Source organism: Culex pipiens, chromosome 3 (assembly GCF_016801865.2).
Source record: "Culex pipiens pallens isolate TS chromosome 3, TS_CPP_V2, whole genome shotgun sequence".
In the NCBI taxonomy this organism is placed as follows: domain Eukaryota; kingdom Metazoa; phylum Arthropoda; class Insecta; order Diptera; family Culicidae; genus Culex; species Culex pipiens.
Window position 1 is genome coordinate 86,408,189 of NC_068939.1, and position 16,192 is coordinate 86,424,380.

The 16,192-nt window shown below is 40.7% G+C and overlaps 1 protein-coding gene and 1 pseudogene across 6 annotated transcripts in view; both read left to right on the forward strand.

Moving 5' to 3' along the window:
- LOC120420149 (cyclic nucleotide-gated channel rod photoreceptor subunit alpha) overlaps positions 1-16,192 on the forward strand; it is a 354,470-nt gene that overhangs the window by 165,777 nt on the left and 172,501 nt on the right. The window lies entirely within an intron of this gene.
- On the forward strand, positions 7,316-10,432 carry LOC120420150 (poly(A) polymerase type 3-like; annotated as a pseudogene).

The following is a 16,192-nucleotide window of genomic DNA, read 5'->3' on the forward strand; positions in this document are numbered from 1 at the left end:
AATTAAACACTGTTTTTATTTTTTTATTTTTTGATATGTTTTAGGGAACATAAAATGCCAACTTTTCAGAAAATTTCCAGGTTGTGCATAAAATCTTTGACCGAGTTATGAATTTTCGAATCAACACTATTTTTTTTCAAAAAATCGAAATTTTGGTCGCAAAATTTTCATAAAGTGCACCGTATTCAAGATAAAGTTATATTTAGGAAGTTTTATTAAAAATAGTCGCAGCTTTCATTTTTTTTAAATTAGTGCACATGTTTGCCCCCTTTGAAAAAATATTTTTGAAAAGATGAGAAAATTCTCTATATTTTGCTTTTTTGAACTTAGTTGATACGACCTTTAGTTGCTGAGATATTGCCATGCAAAGGTTTAAAAAGCAGGAAAATTGATGTTGTTTTAGTCTCACCCAAACAACCCACCATTTTCTAACGTCGATATCTCATCAACTAATGGTCCGATTTTCAATGTTAAAATATGAAACATTGTGAAATTTTCCGATCTTTCTGAAAACAATACTTTTACAAATTTCAAATCAAGACTAACAATTCAAAAGGGCCAAATATTCAATATTATGCCTTTTTCAGCTTTTCAAAAATATTTTTTCCAAAGGGGGCAACATGTGCACTAATTTAAAAAAAATAATGGAAAACTGCGATTTTTTTTAAATAATTTTTTCTTAATATGGCTATATCTTTAATACGGTGCACTTTATGAAAATTTCACTAAAGTACTTTTTGATTGCAAATTTGATTTTTTATGTCCCTTAAAACAAATAAGAAAAAAATAAATAAATAAAATTAGTGTTTTTTTGCAAATCAAGTTTTAGTGACAAAAAGTTAAATAAAAAATCACAACTTTTTTATCGTGTATCATTTTTTTCAGTGTAGTACTTATCCATACCTACAACTTTGCCGAAGACACCAAATCGATCAAAAAATTCCTTCAAAAGATACAGATTTTTGAATTTTCATACATCATTTTTGTATGGACAACTGCCAAATTTGCATGGAAAATTATATGGACAAACTAATGATGCAAAATGGCGTCTTTGGGCATACCGAAGGCACCAAAAAAGTTTTAGCCGGATTAAAAAAATACAAAAAAAAACCGAATGACCGAAATCTCAAAGAATTGCTCTAAACTAAAACAAAAAATAAAACATTTTGAATTCAACATTTATATTTCAAAAAGGCCTAATTTAATATTTTGGCTTTCCTCTCCTTTTTTACTTATATTGCTCGTATGTTTAAGAGAAAGATCATCAATTCTATTTTTTAATTGCTTATGGGAGCTCTGGATTATGAGTCCAGTGCGCGGTCCGATTGATCCACACGGGCGGAAAGAGATATATTAAATTATCATATTTTTTTTTGAATTAAATATACTTTATTGAATCCTTGTTATAATAATTACATTTGGTTTACATAATAAGTGGTCAGCTGTGGCTCTTCAGCTTTAGTTTGCTTTTCGTGATTTAAACACTGTTCATTTTCTTAACTGTAAAAGTATATGATTTATCATTTTTGTAACACTAGGTACAATGAGGAAAAAAAAATTAAGAAAACATAACCTAACCTAAAACTAACTTAATCTTACCATAAACTAAACCAATCCTTGAATCAAGGGGTATTCAGATATAGCACATTTTTCCCTGAATTTCAAACATTTTTCTTGAATCTTCTGATCCAACATTTTTACTTCTGCTAATTCATGAACCTCACTTGATCTTGTCCAGCCAGGAACATTCAAAACCATTTTGAGTACCTTGTTTTGGACACGCTGGAGCTTCAATTTATGAGTTCTAGCGCAACACTCCCAAACAGGTACTGCATACTCAATAACGGGGTAAATTATTTGTTTGTAAACTGCTAGCTTATTTTTCAAAGATAGCTTTGATTTTCTGTTAATTAAAGGATACAAACACCTGATGAGAATGCTGCACTTGTTCAATATTTTATCTACATGCTGCCGAAACAATAGTTTCAAGTCAAGTATGAGACCTAAATAGACAACTTCCTTTGACCAGGGTATTGAAACATCATTCATTTTAATCAAAACATCATCCTTTGGGACAAATCGGGCCGATTTGGAAAGTGGAAAAATGATGGTTTGAGTTTTGGCTGCATTTATGCGAATTTTCCAGTCGCCAAAGTATTCGGAAAGAACGAGACCCTTCTGAAGACGGCCAACTAAATATCTGGTTATTTTACCCTTATAAATAACGGCAGTGTCATCAGCAAAAAGTGACAACACACCATTACCAGGAAGAGTAGGTAAATCAGATGTAAAAATATTGTACAGAAGTGGGCCAAGAATACTTCCTCGGGGAACCCCAGCATCAATGCTGAATAATCCAGAAGCAATCCCATTCAGAAAAACCCTGAACGATCTCTCCGAAAGATAGTGCTGGATAATTTTGATAAGATACATTGGAAAACCGTATAAATACAGTTTATGTATCAAACCATCATGCCAAACATTGTCAAAAGCCTTCTCAACATCCAACAAAGCCATAGCAGTTGATTTAGACTCAAGCTTGTTCTGCTTGATGATTTTAGTTACTCTCGTAAGCTGATGAGCAGTATTATGCCCCTTTCGGAAGCCAAACTGCTCATTCAAAATTATATTATTATCGTTGGTAAAATCCAAAAGCCTTGAATAGATGACCTTCTCAAAGAGTTTGGACAGACTACTCAAAAGACTAATGGGACGATAACTTGTTGGCGATGTTGGATCTTTTTGAGGCTTCAAAATTGGTATGACTTTGCCCAGTTTCCAATTGGTGGGGAAGTAACCAAGTTGCAAACATTTATTGAAAATATTGGCTAGATGTTGAAAGAACTGATCACTCTGTTTTTTCAACACTAGATTAAAAATGTTATCAAAGCCTGGAGCTTTCATATTTTTCATTTGTTTAACTGCAACTTTGACTTCCTCACCAGAAACATGGGAATCTGCAGGAAATTCAAAGGTAGAGTCATTGATTGTTGAAATACTATTGGCAACTGATGTTTCTTTACGGCTGGTCATGGAAGCGCCAAGATTATGTGAACTAACAAAATGAAGCCCAAGTGCATTTGCCTTTTCCTCGGATGTAATCAAAGGAGAATCCTCAACAATAAGAGGAGGAATAGGCTTTGGTTTGTTTTTAAAAACTTTTGAAAGTTTCCAAAATGGTGTTGAATAATTCCCAAATTGTTCACTGAAATCTTTTTGTCATAGTCCCCAGTCCGTTGATATTGTCTCCTATAAACATTCCTAAGTCTAATCAAGTGTTTAGTATCTACGTCAATATCAGTTACCTTAAAATTAACAGGAACCTCCCGAACGTTGGCAGCCTCTGCTTGGTTGATAGCCTGCTGGATCACCTCCAGCGAACGATCAATATCGGCAGAAGTTTCCGGGTGTTGATCATAGTCGATGTTGCTGTCGACCACTTGCTGAAACTGCTGCCAGTCAACGTTGTGGTAATCTTTCCGGGTTGGTTGCCGCTGCGGAGTAACGGAAGCTCCAACCTCCACAACCACCGGATAGTGATCAGAACTCAACTCTTCAAACACCTCAGGATGAGCCACGTTCTCAGCCATATTGGTAATGAAGAAGTCGATGATTGAGTGATTCCCAGACCGAGCCACCCTCGTTGGACGATCCGGACTCACAACGTTGTAGTATCCGTTTTGCAGATCGTTGTGCAGAATCACTCCGTTCCGATTCCTCCTGCTGTTGCCCCAAACTTCATGCTTCGCGTTGAGGTCACCAGCAATGATGTACTTTGCGCTCCGCCGTGTCAGCTTCTGGATATCGCCCTTCAGTTTTGCTGCTGAACCATCTCTGGAATTCACCTGACGTGGGCAGTATGCAGCAATGAAGAGTACTGGGCCAACCGAAGTGGGAATTTCCACTCCAACGGCCTCGATGATGTCCAGCTTGATGTGTGGCAGCCTGCGTGGCTTGAGATCACGATGAACAGCGACAAGCACACCTCCTCCTCCAGAGGTGGTCCTATTGAGCTGCGTCGCGATCTTGTAGTTTTGCAGATAAACTTTTTCACCGGGCTTCAGATGAGTTTCCGTGATGGCAGCTACGTCGATCTCCTTCTCGCGAAGAAAATCCACCAGCTCTAAAGTTTTCCTCCTAATGGAGCAAGCGTTCCAATTCAGCAGCTTGAGGGACCTACGATCCATATTGGATGACGAACGAGGTCAGCACTTCAATCTGCTGGGTCTTGGTTTTGCATCCACGCAGTGCAGCGGACATCTGTTTGAAAATTATCATATGATTTGCACTCGCTCGTAACTCCATACAATTTGCTATTTTTAGAATTTAAGTAACTTATTTTGTTAAATTTTCTTTAGAGCTATCACTCGATTTATGCTGAAAACTTTTATTATGAGCTGTAATTGAACAACATTAGATGAAACATTTTTTTCGATGCTCTTTGTAATCTTTGTACATTGTTTGTTTAGCTTATTTATAATAAATTTGTCCTTAACTAGATATTATCTAAAATATGACTCAATTTTTTAAGGGACTCAAGAAACTTAGATTACGTTGAACAACTTGGACTGTTTCGCAATAAAAAAAACCTTCAAAAGATTCAAAGTTTTTACAATATTGAAACCGCCTAATAGCTCTTGAAATTATGTTCAAAGTTTGTTAAATAAGGTGTATCTTTTGTTGCAGTCTTCCTCGGAAAGTTGAATCCCCCCGGATAAACGAAAACTATATCGATTGCAGTGTGGAACTTAAAAAAACCTTATGAAATATGGTCACCATTTGTAATAATGTTATTTGGCGGACCTCGATAACTATTTGTTAAATGGTTACCATACGTAATAGAGTTATTTTAATGTTCATAATGGTCAACAATTTTCATGATAACTTTGAACAACTATTTCTGGATGTTTTCTGAAATGGTTACCCTAAATCATAAGGTAATTTTAAAATTCAAATGGTTCAACTGGCGGACTTGGATGATTATTTGTCAAATAGTTACCATTTTTGTTAAGGTTTTTAAAAAGTTGGCAATGGTGATTTTTTTTCTGAATGACTTTGAAAAACTATTTGAGGATGGTTACTGAAATGGTTATCCTAAATCAAAACGTTATTTTAAAGTTGAAATGATCAACTTCGATACGCGAGTACCATATATAAATATTAAATAACCGTTCGAAATTTTGCTTTCAAAAAGGTTTATTTTCTAATGAAGCTTTTTTTTACTCTAGCTTTATTATTTTGAATAAAAGTTGAGCCTCGAAACGTAATAAGGTTTTTCCGTTTTTTTTTGTTTGTGGAGGGCAGCCTTTCTCGTCAAGGGTAAACATGATTGGGGGAAGGGGAGGGGAGGCAAAATGTCCCGTAGCCCCCCCCCCCTCCCTTCCTCATTTCGGCGCCCCTCAAGCAAAAAAATAAAGTGATGTTAACAATACGGGAGCACTTTCTTTGAAAATCGTTTCTATCATTTGAAGAATCTCGAATTTGCACGAGCTTTTCCACGAGATTTTCCTTAAGCGGACCCAATCACACAATCAAAAACCTGAATTATTTCGAATGGGGCCATTTGACAATGCGCGGTGGAAGTAAAACCAGGCTAATTCTTGGTCCCTGCCAATCTTTTCTTAATCCAGGTGGAGTACCCATTCGGCCAGACCCTCCACAAATGGAAGCAATCCGTTCGCCGTGCTTTAAAACGCATGCGACAGCGGCCCTATGTTTGGATCTACCATGATGCAAAAATGGTCCAATCAAAGCAATAGCCCAAATAAACCGGATTAGAACAATCGACGCATTAAAATCCGCTAACGGCGTACATCTGTCCACCCTGCGACAACTTTCCTTGCAAATCCGATCAATCGTGGTTGATCCCCTTTATTCTCATCCAGCCAACTAAAATCGAACCGATTAAACACCAGCATCGAAAGCTACATCAGGCAAATGATCCGCCGCTCTCAGTTCTTCAAGTTCTTCAAATAACCCAATACGAAGCCCAACATTTGAGTGTTCGTTTTTTTTTAATGTTCTATAAAAAAAAACTCAAAAAAAGCAGAATCTGTTTTTGGAAATTCTGGTAGATATTTAGTCGCCCGGTGCGTCATCAGCCTCTCCCGATTTCCCATAAAGAAGTTTACCCCAGAATACAGCTCCTCCAAACATCCGTGTAGCAGGTGCAGCTTCTCCTAGTATTTGGCTAGCAGTTCTGGTACGCCTCCTCCACCAGGTCCTCGGTCAGCTTGGCCCCCTCTAAATTCCGAATCAGTTTGGAGATTCTGCTCCGATCGCCCGCAGCGAACATGTCCAGCATGTTCTGCGGCGTGCCGTCCAACGGGTTCTTGCACTCGTCTGCCACCGATTCGACCATCTTTCAGCCAGTTTTTAAGCAGAAATTCACTAAAACAGCACTTTTTTAACAGGACTTGCGACGAAGAATTTTTTGTTTTTTGTTTCGGTTGCGCCGGTTGCTCACAGGTGACAGGACACAGATTGACAGATGAATCAGCGCGAGCCCAGTCACGAAATAGTCTAGCACAGCTGGTTCTGCCAGACTCCTGTAAGAATAGTGGAACATTTCTGCTAGAATGCTGTTAGAATGAGAACTCTTCCAGAATCCTGCTAGAAAGCCGTGACTGGGAGGGCGTTTGCGAAGGAGGGGAGAATTGTCAAAACGGGGCGATACACGCAAAATGTGAGTTGATCATTTTGAGGAATAGAGTTATCTACGTGCGCATGTATTGCGTGTACGTACACGAAAAAGATTGAGGTTAAATTTTGTCCGGCCAGCAAAATCAAATGGTGCGCTAGTGTGTGTACGCGAAACGTCATAAAGCTCTATCGAGAAATTAAAAGTGAGAGTGTGTGCGTGCAACATGGAGTTAAACTTTTCGAAGTGCCATGGGAACCTTCACAGCAACTGCACAGAAAGTTTAACTCCATGTTGCACACACTCTCACTATTAATTTCTCGATTGCCGGAGATTACCACATTTTATTTTGGTAGGTGTACACTGTAACTGAAAATCGCACATTGCTAATGCGTTTCGCACTTTTTCATACGATTTTTTCAGTTCAACTACGTTTACCAAAAAAATGTAATCGCAGTTGAACTGAATAATTAGTACACTGTCAGCTGGAGGTACTCAAAATCAAGTTCAAATCCAAAATGACACTGTCAACTTGGTGTTGCATTTGGTGCAACGTTCGTTGGAGGCATGGCTTTCTACCTATGATATACAGCCTTGCGTTGGAGGAGGAATGTTTGTTTTGATTTTTTACTTTCCCTGTGCCGTCAAAGTTTTTTTTCCGTTGAGCACGCGGCGGCCGCAGCAGCAGCATCGGCTGGCAGCAACGAAACTGATGGGCATGACGTCGGCCATCAGTTTGGCGGAACCGAAGACGGAAGACCACACCAAGACGGTGGAGCTGCAGAAGGCGCTCGAGCCGTACAACGTGTTTGAGGACGAGTCCAAGCTGAACCACCGGATGGAGATTCTGTCCAAGCTGAACACGCTGGTCAAGCAGTGGGTGCGCAATGTGTCCATCTCGAAGAACATGCCGGAAGTGCTGGCCGAGAAGCTCGGCGGGAAGATCTACACTTTTGGGTCGTACCGGCTGAGCGTTAACCACAAGGGGACAAATCGACGGTAACATTTCAAAAGGCATCATGTACATTTTAACACTTTCTGGGTTATTGTATATTCTGAAAGTACTTCTAATAAGCTACCTCTCCACCAAAAATGAGCAAAAGTTACTTCAGTAAAGTCTGTTTAATCATGATTTTAAATAAAGTAACATAAACAAAATCTCGGCCATCAGCAGTCCCTGTTTATATAGCCCTGTCAAACTGTCAAACAAAAGGCTACATAAACCTCGTGACGAAAAAAAAGCAACATGAAAAAAGCGACATGTACATTCGGCGAAGAAAAACGAATCATAACAAAGCGCCCCCCTCAGTGACAGCAGGGTGATATCGACGTTGGTGGTTTCAAAAGAAGTTATGTTTGTTTTTCTCAAATAAAATTACGGAAATAATGTTTTATTGAATATGGATGATCAAGTATCAACAAAAGCAACGTTTTTCATCGTTTGTTATCATTAGAACATCTTATTTTGCTTTTATATAAAAATGGTAATTGAAAATGGATGCTCAACATTCAAATGCGTTTTTCTCAAAACGCATGGTTTGTACATGATGCTTTTTGAAATGTTGGCGTCGAAATATTGACGCGTTGTGCGTGGCGCCGCGCAACATCGAACGGCAGGACTACTTTGGGTCGTTCTTCGAGCTGCTGAAGAAACAGCCCGAGGTAACGGGGTGCCGCGCCGTCGAGGAGGCGCTTGTGCCGGTCATCAACATGAACTTTGACGGCATCAAGATTGATTTGCTGTTTGCGCGGTTGGCGCTGAAGGAGATTCCGGACAACTTTGACCTGCGCGAAGATATGCTGCTGAAGAATCTGGACCCCAAGTTGGTGCGCAGTCTGAACGGGTGCCGCGCCACCGACGAGATCCTACGGCCGGTGCCCAACATTGACAACTTTCGGCTGGCGCTGCGTTCGATCAAGCTGTGGGCGAAGAGTAAGTTGAGCTTTGGTTGGTATCTTTTAGGGTTTTTGTTAATATTAGGGTTTTCTTCTTTTCACTGTTTTTTCTGTTTTCAGAGCATGGAATCTACTCCAACTCTTTGGGTTACTTTGGAGGTGTGTCGTGGGGTATGCTGGTGGCCAGGACGTGTCAGCTCCCGAATGTCGTCGCGGCCACGCAGGTACACAAGTTCTTTCTGGTGTTTTTGCGCTGGAAGTGGCCCCAGCCGGTGTTCCTGAAGCGGCCGGACACCGTGAATCTGGGCTTTCAAGTGTGGGATTCGCGGGTGAACGTGCAGGACCGGTTCCAGCTGATGTCGATCATCACGCCGGCATATCCGCAGCAAAACTCGACCTTCCACGTGTCTAGCTCGACGCGGAAGGTCATGCTGAACGAGTTCAACAGCGGCATGCAGATCACGGACGAAATCATGCTCGGCAAGGCTGGCTGGGACAAGCTGTTTGAGGCGCCGAGCTTCTTCTTCAAGTATCGCTACTTTATCGTACTGCTGGTGACCTCGAACAACACCGACGACCACCTCGAGGAGTCCAAGATCCGCTACCTAATCCAGAACCTGGAGCGAATCCTGCACATCAACCTGGCCCACGTCAACCCGAAGTGCTTCGAGCAGCAGGAGTAAAACCAAAAGGACGACGGCGGCGAGGGCGCAGACAACACTCTGCTCGCTCTGGTTCATGGGGTCAGAGCGGTCAGGGACCTGAACGTGGACCTGACCGAAAGCATCCAGAACTTTACCGATGCCGTGCACAAACATGCATTGCGTTGATCGATTCTACAGCCAAAAAAACGCGTCTCTAACCGAGTTGTTTTCTTTCAGGTGCACATCAAGGTCCTCGAGACGACACGCGACGGCATGAAGATCGAGGCGCGGCACGTCCGGCGGAAGCAGCTCAACAAGTACCTCGACCCGAACCTGCTCAAGCGGGAGCGCAAAAACCAGCGACTTCTTCGCCGTCGCAAATGCGCAAACGACCTGCTCAGAAGAAACTGTACACGGCGAAATGTTGATCTAGCAACAGAAGGCGGTGGGAGAGGTGTGAAAATCAGCCTCCGACCAGGATCTCGTCGACCGCTTCTGCAACCGGGACGATCTGCGATCCGATCTGATGCTCAACAATGGTCAAGCAGTGGTGCACGATCAAGCGTCTTCGTCGGCTGGCGCAAAGTCACTGAAGCGACGACGTAACAAAGATCAGCTCGTAGAATTTCGGCCACTTTTCAAGGCACAGGAGATGAACCGGGGGGGTCTCGTGGCGCAGGGGTAGCGGCTTCGGCTGCCGATCCCGATGATGCTATGAGACGCGGGTTCGATTCCCGCCTTATCCACTGAGCTTCTATCGGATGGTGAAGTAAAACGTCGGTCCCGTTTTCTGCTGTCTCGTCAGAGGCGCTGGAGCAGAAATCCCACGTTAGAGGAAGGCCATGCCCCGGGGGGCGTAGTGCCAATAGTTTCGTTTTTTCGAGATGAACCGAAGATTAGAGGAGGCCGTCGAGCGGGATCGATAGTAAGTGACACATATTTGAACTTTGAGAAAGTAGTCAGGATTGTCATGTTACTTTTCTCTTTCTCTTCCTTAAGTCTGCATCAAACTGTTCGTGGTGGACGAGTGGCCAAGGCAGCGCTTTTCACCGTGAAGATCATACCAACATCGAAATCGAACGCTGCCCAAGCGCCCTGTCGATGCTGTCTATTTTAATCGGCGATCACCGCAAGCTCCAGAAGGACTTTTTAGCGCTACCAAGAATGGTCAAGCAACAGAAGAGGAGAGGATTAGACATTTTAAAGGTACATTCCTTTTTTTTGCCAAAACCAACGCTTCCATGTCAACTCAGTTGATAATTTTGGTTGGGACTCTCTATTTCGATGACCCTTCGTTTGCGGTGGAGGCTGCGTTCTCCTCCTTGACCTTGCTGATGACCGGCAGCTGCTCGGCGATTTCGTTCTGCTGGTATCTTCACCAGCCACTCTTGTGCCGGCGGTTTGTGCTTCATATGTTCCAACTTCGCCTCGTGGTGGGTGAACTAGAGCGAAATTCGACGGGTTTTGATTCGCGGTGTTTTGGTGAGTGATCGTATCACTATGGCAGCGTTGGGGTTTTGGCCGCCGTGGAGCTAGCAGTTTTGCTCCACAATGTTAACACATTATGGCTTGAACAAAATAGTGTTTCTAGACTGGTTGGACGGAATCACTGGTGTCGTGGCACCTATGCCGATGTCGATTTCAACTCTCCGCTAGGTCAGCGACGAATGTCTCGAGTGTGACGAGCGGAAGTTAGTAAATTCGTTTGGACCGCTCTCTACCATCGCACGTCGATCTTCACAGTGTCAGGTCAGTTAGATTGACCAGCGGAATTACGGTTCCGTTCTCTAGCATCAACGGAATCGGTGATGTGGAGGTGTAGTGTGATATGTTAAACAAATAGGGCATTTTATCCCGGCGAAATTAAGTTTCAGATCCTCTGCGAAAGTTATTCTTTGTTTCGCATAATCTACACCAACCATCAAAGGAAACACAATCTTCAAAAAAAGTTAGGGCTTGCCTTCTTTTGAATGCAGAATCTCTTTTGCATTAAATTTCTAAATCAATTTATCAATATTTTATATTCAACGCAAAATAATATTTGCCTTGCGCGTTCTCTCTTTTCTCTTCTCTCGCTACGCTTCGTTACCTGCTTTCGCGCAGGCAAGCGCAGCGCAGGCAAAAACAGTCTGAAGTGAAACGTTTGTGCGGCTGGTCGTTGTTTACGTTTTGTGCGCAGGTATAATTTTCAAACAAATCATTTAATTTACCAGATACTTTGTTTATATTTTTCTTGTTGATCATTTCAGCGCCGTGGAGAACTTGATAAAAACGGAACAGCTGGTGCTGGAGAATTCGAGCGGTAATCAAGAGATCTTGCCGGCAGCCGGCCGACAATATTGTTCCGCCGAGGATGCGACCAAGCGAACAAACGATTGGCATCAATCAATCTGAATCATCAGATAAGTACATATGATATTTGAATATTATATTCAACTTGATACTTTGTGATTTTTTTCTTCTTACTTTTTCAGCTTTGGACGATTTTGGCAGTATGATCAACTAAACAGAATCAACATTCAACAATAATTGAGGCCGCTAAAGTTCAAATATTATTGCTGTGCACCATCCGTCAAAAAGTGAACAATTCTGTAAAAAAAAGGTAGGTAAAAAAATGTAAGAAAAACTTTTAAAAACTATTTCAAAACAATTTCTCAAAAAGTAGTAAATTTGTATGATAAACTTATATTTACCATTTGAAAACTATTTCTGAAATAGTGAAACTGGGAAAAAATGTAGGATAAATCTTAAATAACCATATGAAAACTATTTCCAGAATAGTAGCGCTAGGTAAAAATAGCAAGAAAAACTCTTAAAACCCATTTACGAACCATTTCTAAAATAGTAGCAGCAAGGTTAAAAATTGTGCGAACAACCTTAAAATACTATTTCAAAACCATTTCTCAAACATTAAAAACCGAGAGAAAAAGGTCGCTTTTTAGCGAAAATTTACTTTATTTTTACCATTACACAAATGGTAATTTGACGAAACGTTGTTCGGGGATTTTTAAGGTTACCGTTGCTAACCACCCTCAATTCAGATGGTCGAACTTTATGAAAAATGGTAGGGTACCATTTCCGATATGGTATTTTTAAGGTTTTCCTACCATTTTTCAAATAGTGGTTACGATCTCTGAAATGGTGAGTAAACCATTTAACAAAAAGTTTTTTTAAGGTTCTCGTTTATGCGGGCCCTTATCCGAAACATTAAATCAAACAAGAATAACCATAAATTTAAAGGATTTCATGGTGTCTCTCCTTCGTGCGTCATCACATCTGCTACTCCCGCCCGAGACCGCTTGAAATAAAGTCTCACTTGTGAGCGGAATTAATCCAATTGTGGGTGGGTGACCTTTGCACTTTACGATGTGCCATTGCGTTCCACACCATTTGTTTAACCTTTGATTTTTTTTTCTATGTACAGGAAAGACTCGATTGTTGGACCTCTTTTTCTGATTCTGAAGTTTCTTAATTAAATTATTGAGTCGAATTATTCAGACATCATCTGTATCACATATTTCACACAGACTCACTTAATTCAAGTGAGCAAAAACGTTCAGGGGCGAGAAAAGTGCCTCGTGAAAAATGTGAAATAAATAAACGAGTGTGTGTGCATGTATTGTGTAGGTATATTATCGTTGGAAGTGCCACGTGAGCAAAAATAATGATCCTTTGGCGCTCAGCTTCCAATTATTCCTTTCCCAAAAAAAGGGAAGGAGGGCAAGGTTATCGGGAGCTTTCGGGTAGAAAAGTTTTGCGTCATTTTTTGATACAAACATTAATTAAAAATGAAAAATGATTGTTGGTTTTCGGTTTCGGCTGTGCGCTCGTTCAACCTTTCGGGAAAGGACAGAGTTTGTTGGACTTTTTCAACTTGTACCGATGAGGAGTTGCTGGAGTTGATCAAGACAATGATACCGCGCAAGAGAGTGGGTGGGACTACGTTGAACGGGACACGGTCGTACAACCTGAGATTATTAATGTCTTTCTGGAAGCTTAGAATTTGTAGAAAGTTCTTCGTTCTTTGTTGTCTAGAATGAATGTTCTGGTTTCGTGAAGAATAATACGACCAGGTGAAGCAACATTCTTGAGTGAGTTTGAAAAATTAATAAATTTCTGGCATAGTGCAGTAGAAACGAGTAATATTTATCACTTAGATATTTTTGACTTACAATTTAAGTATATGTTTATAGTAAGCGTTCAGAAGCCGTGTTTTACACAAAACGAAGTTTAATAAAAAGGACGAGATCATGTTCTAATTTGTTATCGATACAAATCCAGTTAAAATTAGTGTGACAATTTATGATAAAAAAACATTCAAACAAATCCACTTTTCCAAAAACACGCCCAACAGGAGCTGTCCATCCCACCGTTGATAGTCATTCGATTTCAGATAAACATAAAATTTCATCGGCCTCCCCTTAATTTGAATATTCAAATGTAATCTTGATTTAACCAGCGAGGACGCCCGAAATGGCGCTCTTGCCAATTTTCATCGGAGAGAAAAACAAAACGCACACACACCACCACCGCCATCGTCAAGTTCCGGCAAATCTAATTTCATTTCCGCGGCCGCCGCGTGTGTTTGGAAATGTTATTTATGGAAAACTAATTTTGCTGGTCAAACTGACAAAAGCCCCGCTGCTGGCTGCAAGTGGGGTGATAGTACGATATCTAGTGCTCAACCAGGCAGCTTCACCATTATAGGTCGTTGACGATGCTTTAGCTACCGTAAACTGGGGTGACTTTGATAGGATTTCAATTTGTTTTTGGAATATTTTCCAACAGGTAAGGTTTGTCTCCAAATTATTGTTTTCAAAACATGTACTGGGGTAGGCCACACAATGTCCATGCACTATTTGGGAAAAAAGTTTATTGAATAGTGTTTAGAAAAAGCTTCCGTTCCGAGCTTCCGTGGCCGTGAGGTTACGGGTTTCGCCTTGTAAGCGGAAGGTGATGGGTTCGATTCCTGTCTGGCTCGGCAAAGTCAGGTCTGGCTCGGCAAGAGTCAGGTCCCTTAAAAGAGTAAATATGCTCACTGGGAATACTGACCGGTAGGGGATGGGTTTCGACTAGTGGCGGGCTGGGCTTCCATTCCAGAGGTCGTGAGTTCGATTGTCGTACCGGGATAATGAAGTTTTTTGAATAAAATAGTAACATTAAAATTTTTTAGCTTAAATTCAGGGGTGACTTTGATAGTCGTAGTTTTTCTTGTTAAAATCATATATAAGATGTTCAAACTTTATTGCCCAAGTAACAAGCAAAATGCTTCTACTTCTTAGCAGGTTTTATAAAAGATTTAAAATTTGCTACTCGGTGTTGTGATGATATTGAACAAAACTTTAAAGATTTACGATAGAAATCTCTTAAAAGTACCTTCAAGAGCACTTTAGAACCATGACACATAGTTTTGTGCCACTCTTCGTTGTTTGACTTGAAGTTATCCCAGAGAGGTTATTTTTAAGACCATTTTACTTTGCCAAAACTGCCTTAAAACTGAACTAAAACTTCTCCGTTTTATGAAAGCATAATTCAAGAGTCTTTGAACTTGATCTGTCAAATCACTGAATATTCGTACAGTCAGTCAGTTTAGTGGCCTCTCCGACACGCAAAATCGGCACGACGCATCCGGACCAGAATTAGGCGTTTTGAGAATGGAGAAAAATGTCCCGCGGAGTGCTAGTGTTTTTAAACCATCGTGTTGATTACTGTGACTAAAAATGTTCGTTATTTCAACTTTTTTTTCCCTGTGATTTTTTTTCGACAGATGCTGGCCGAAGAAGCCCACCCGGTTGAGGATCTGGATGCCGGTGCGTGCCGCGAGCTCCTGTCCGGCGCCTAGGGCAAACTTTCGTCGGCCTCTACTGATGTGGAACGCGCCGAGGCTGAATTGCCGTTGAAGTGGCCAAGGCTCTCGTCAAGGCTGTCGAATAAGGTGCGAGCAAAACACCAACCTGCCGGTGAATCCGTGTCCAGTACCCGTCCTTACATTGAGATCAGTGTTTTCTTCAAAAGTCGCGGCCTTCAATGAATAAATAAAAAGATTTGAAAAATAATTAACGCCATTGTTTTAATCCAACGACAAAAAAGCATTTCCAAAAATCTTTTTCGGATCTACCTCCTGCAAACAAATATGTGCATGCGCTACGGTCGCAATACTACGCGTTTTACTCTGCGATAAAACCGCATTAAAGCTTACTGCAGTCTATATGTTCTTACTTAATCTTGAACAAGAGCTTCTCAAGAAACATAGCTCTAATAACTGCTTTGAGTAAGAGAGAATAGATTTGATGAGATCAGCCATATTAACATGAAAAAAAAACGCCCAAAAACGGAAGCCATGTTGATTTTTCTGCTGATGTAGAATTAATTGTTCCATTAAAAATTACACCGGTTACCGGTTCGAATCCCGCGGCGGGCGCTCTAAAATTCTTTGTGTAAATATGGGTATTCGGCGCCGTCGCTCCGTGCCATACTTTCATACACTTAGGAGCCCAGGGCGGCGAAGTCCTTGTAGATAAAAAGGAAGACACTAGTGGTTGGTACTAGCAATGGTGGCCGACAGCTATAAAGTCAACTTCGTTATTAAAAATTACAAATCATAGTAATTTTGAAAGATTCATACCTTCGATGCATATTTTTTCGAGGCATCTAAGAAAATTGATCAGTGAAATTTTTATGGCAAGAATTTTACGATAAAAATGGCTGCGTAAAGTCACAGTTATATTTATTTGGTTATTATAATATAACTATCGGTGTAAGCTTAAGTTCATCGGCCATTTGTGAATTAATTTCGAAAAGATTAAATGGATTTCACGAAATAAAATTCAAAACTGGTTTTTCTTCGACAAATCTTTTTTATCATCAACGAGAGCAAATAAGTTTAAGTTCACTTTATTACAGTCTTGAAGATCTCTTCTATGATGTTATAAATTTTTGAAGCTTGAGAATATGTTTTAGAATAGCAATAAAGAGCATTTGCAGAGTATTGTAAAAATCAACGTCAAAGTTG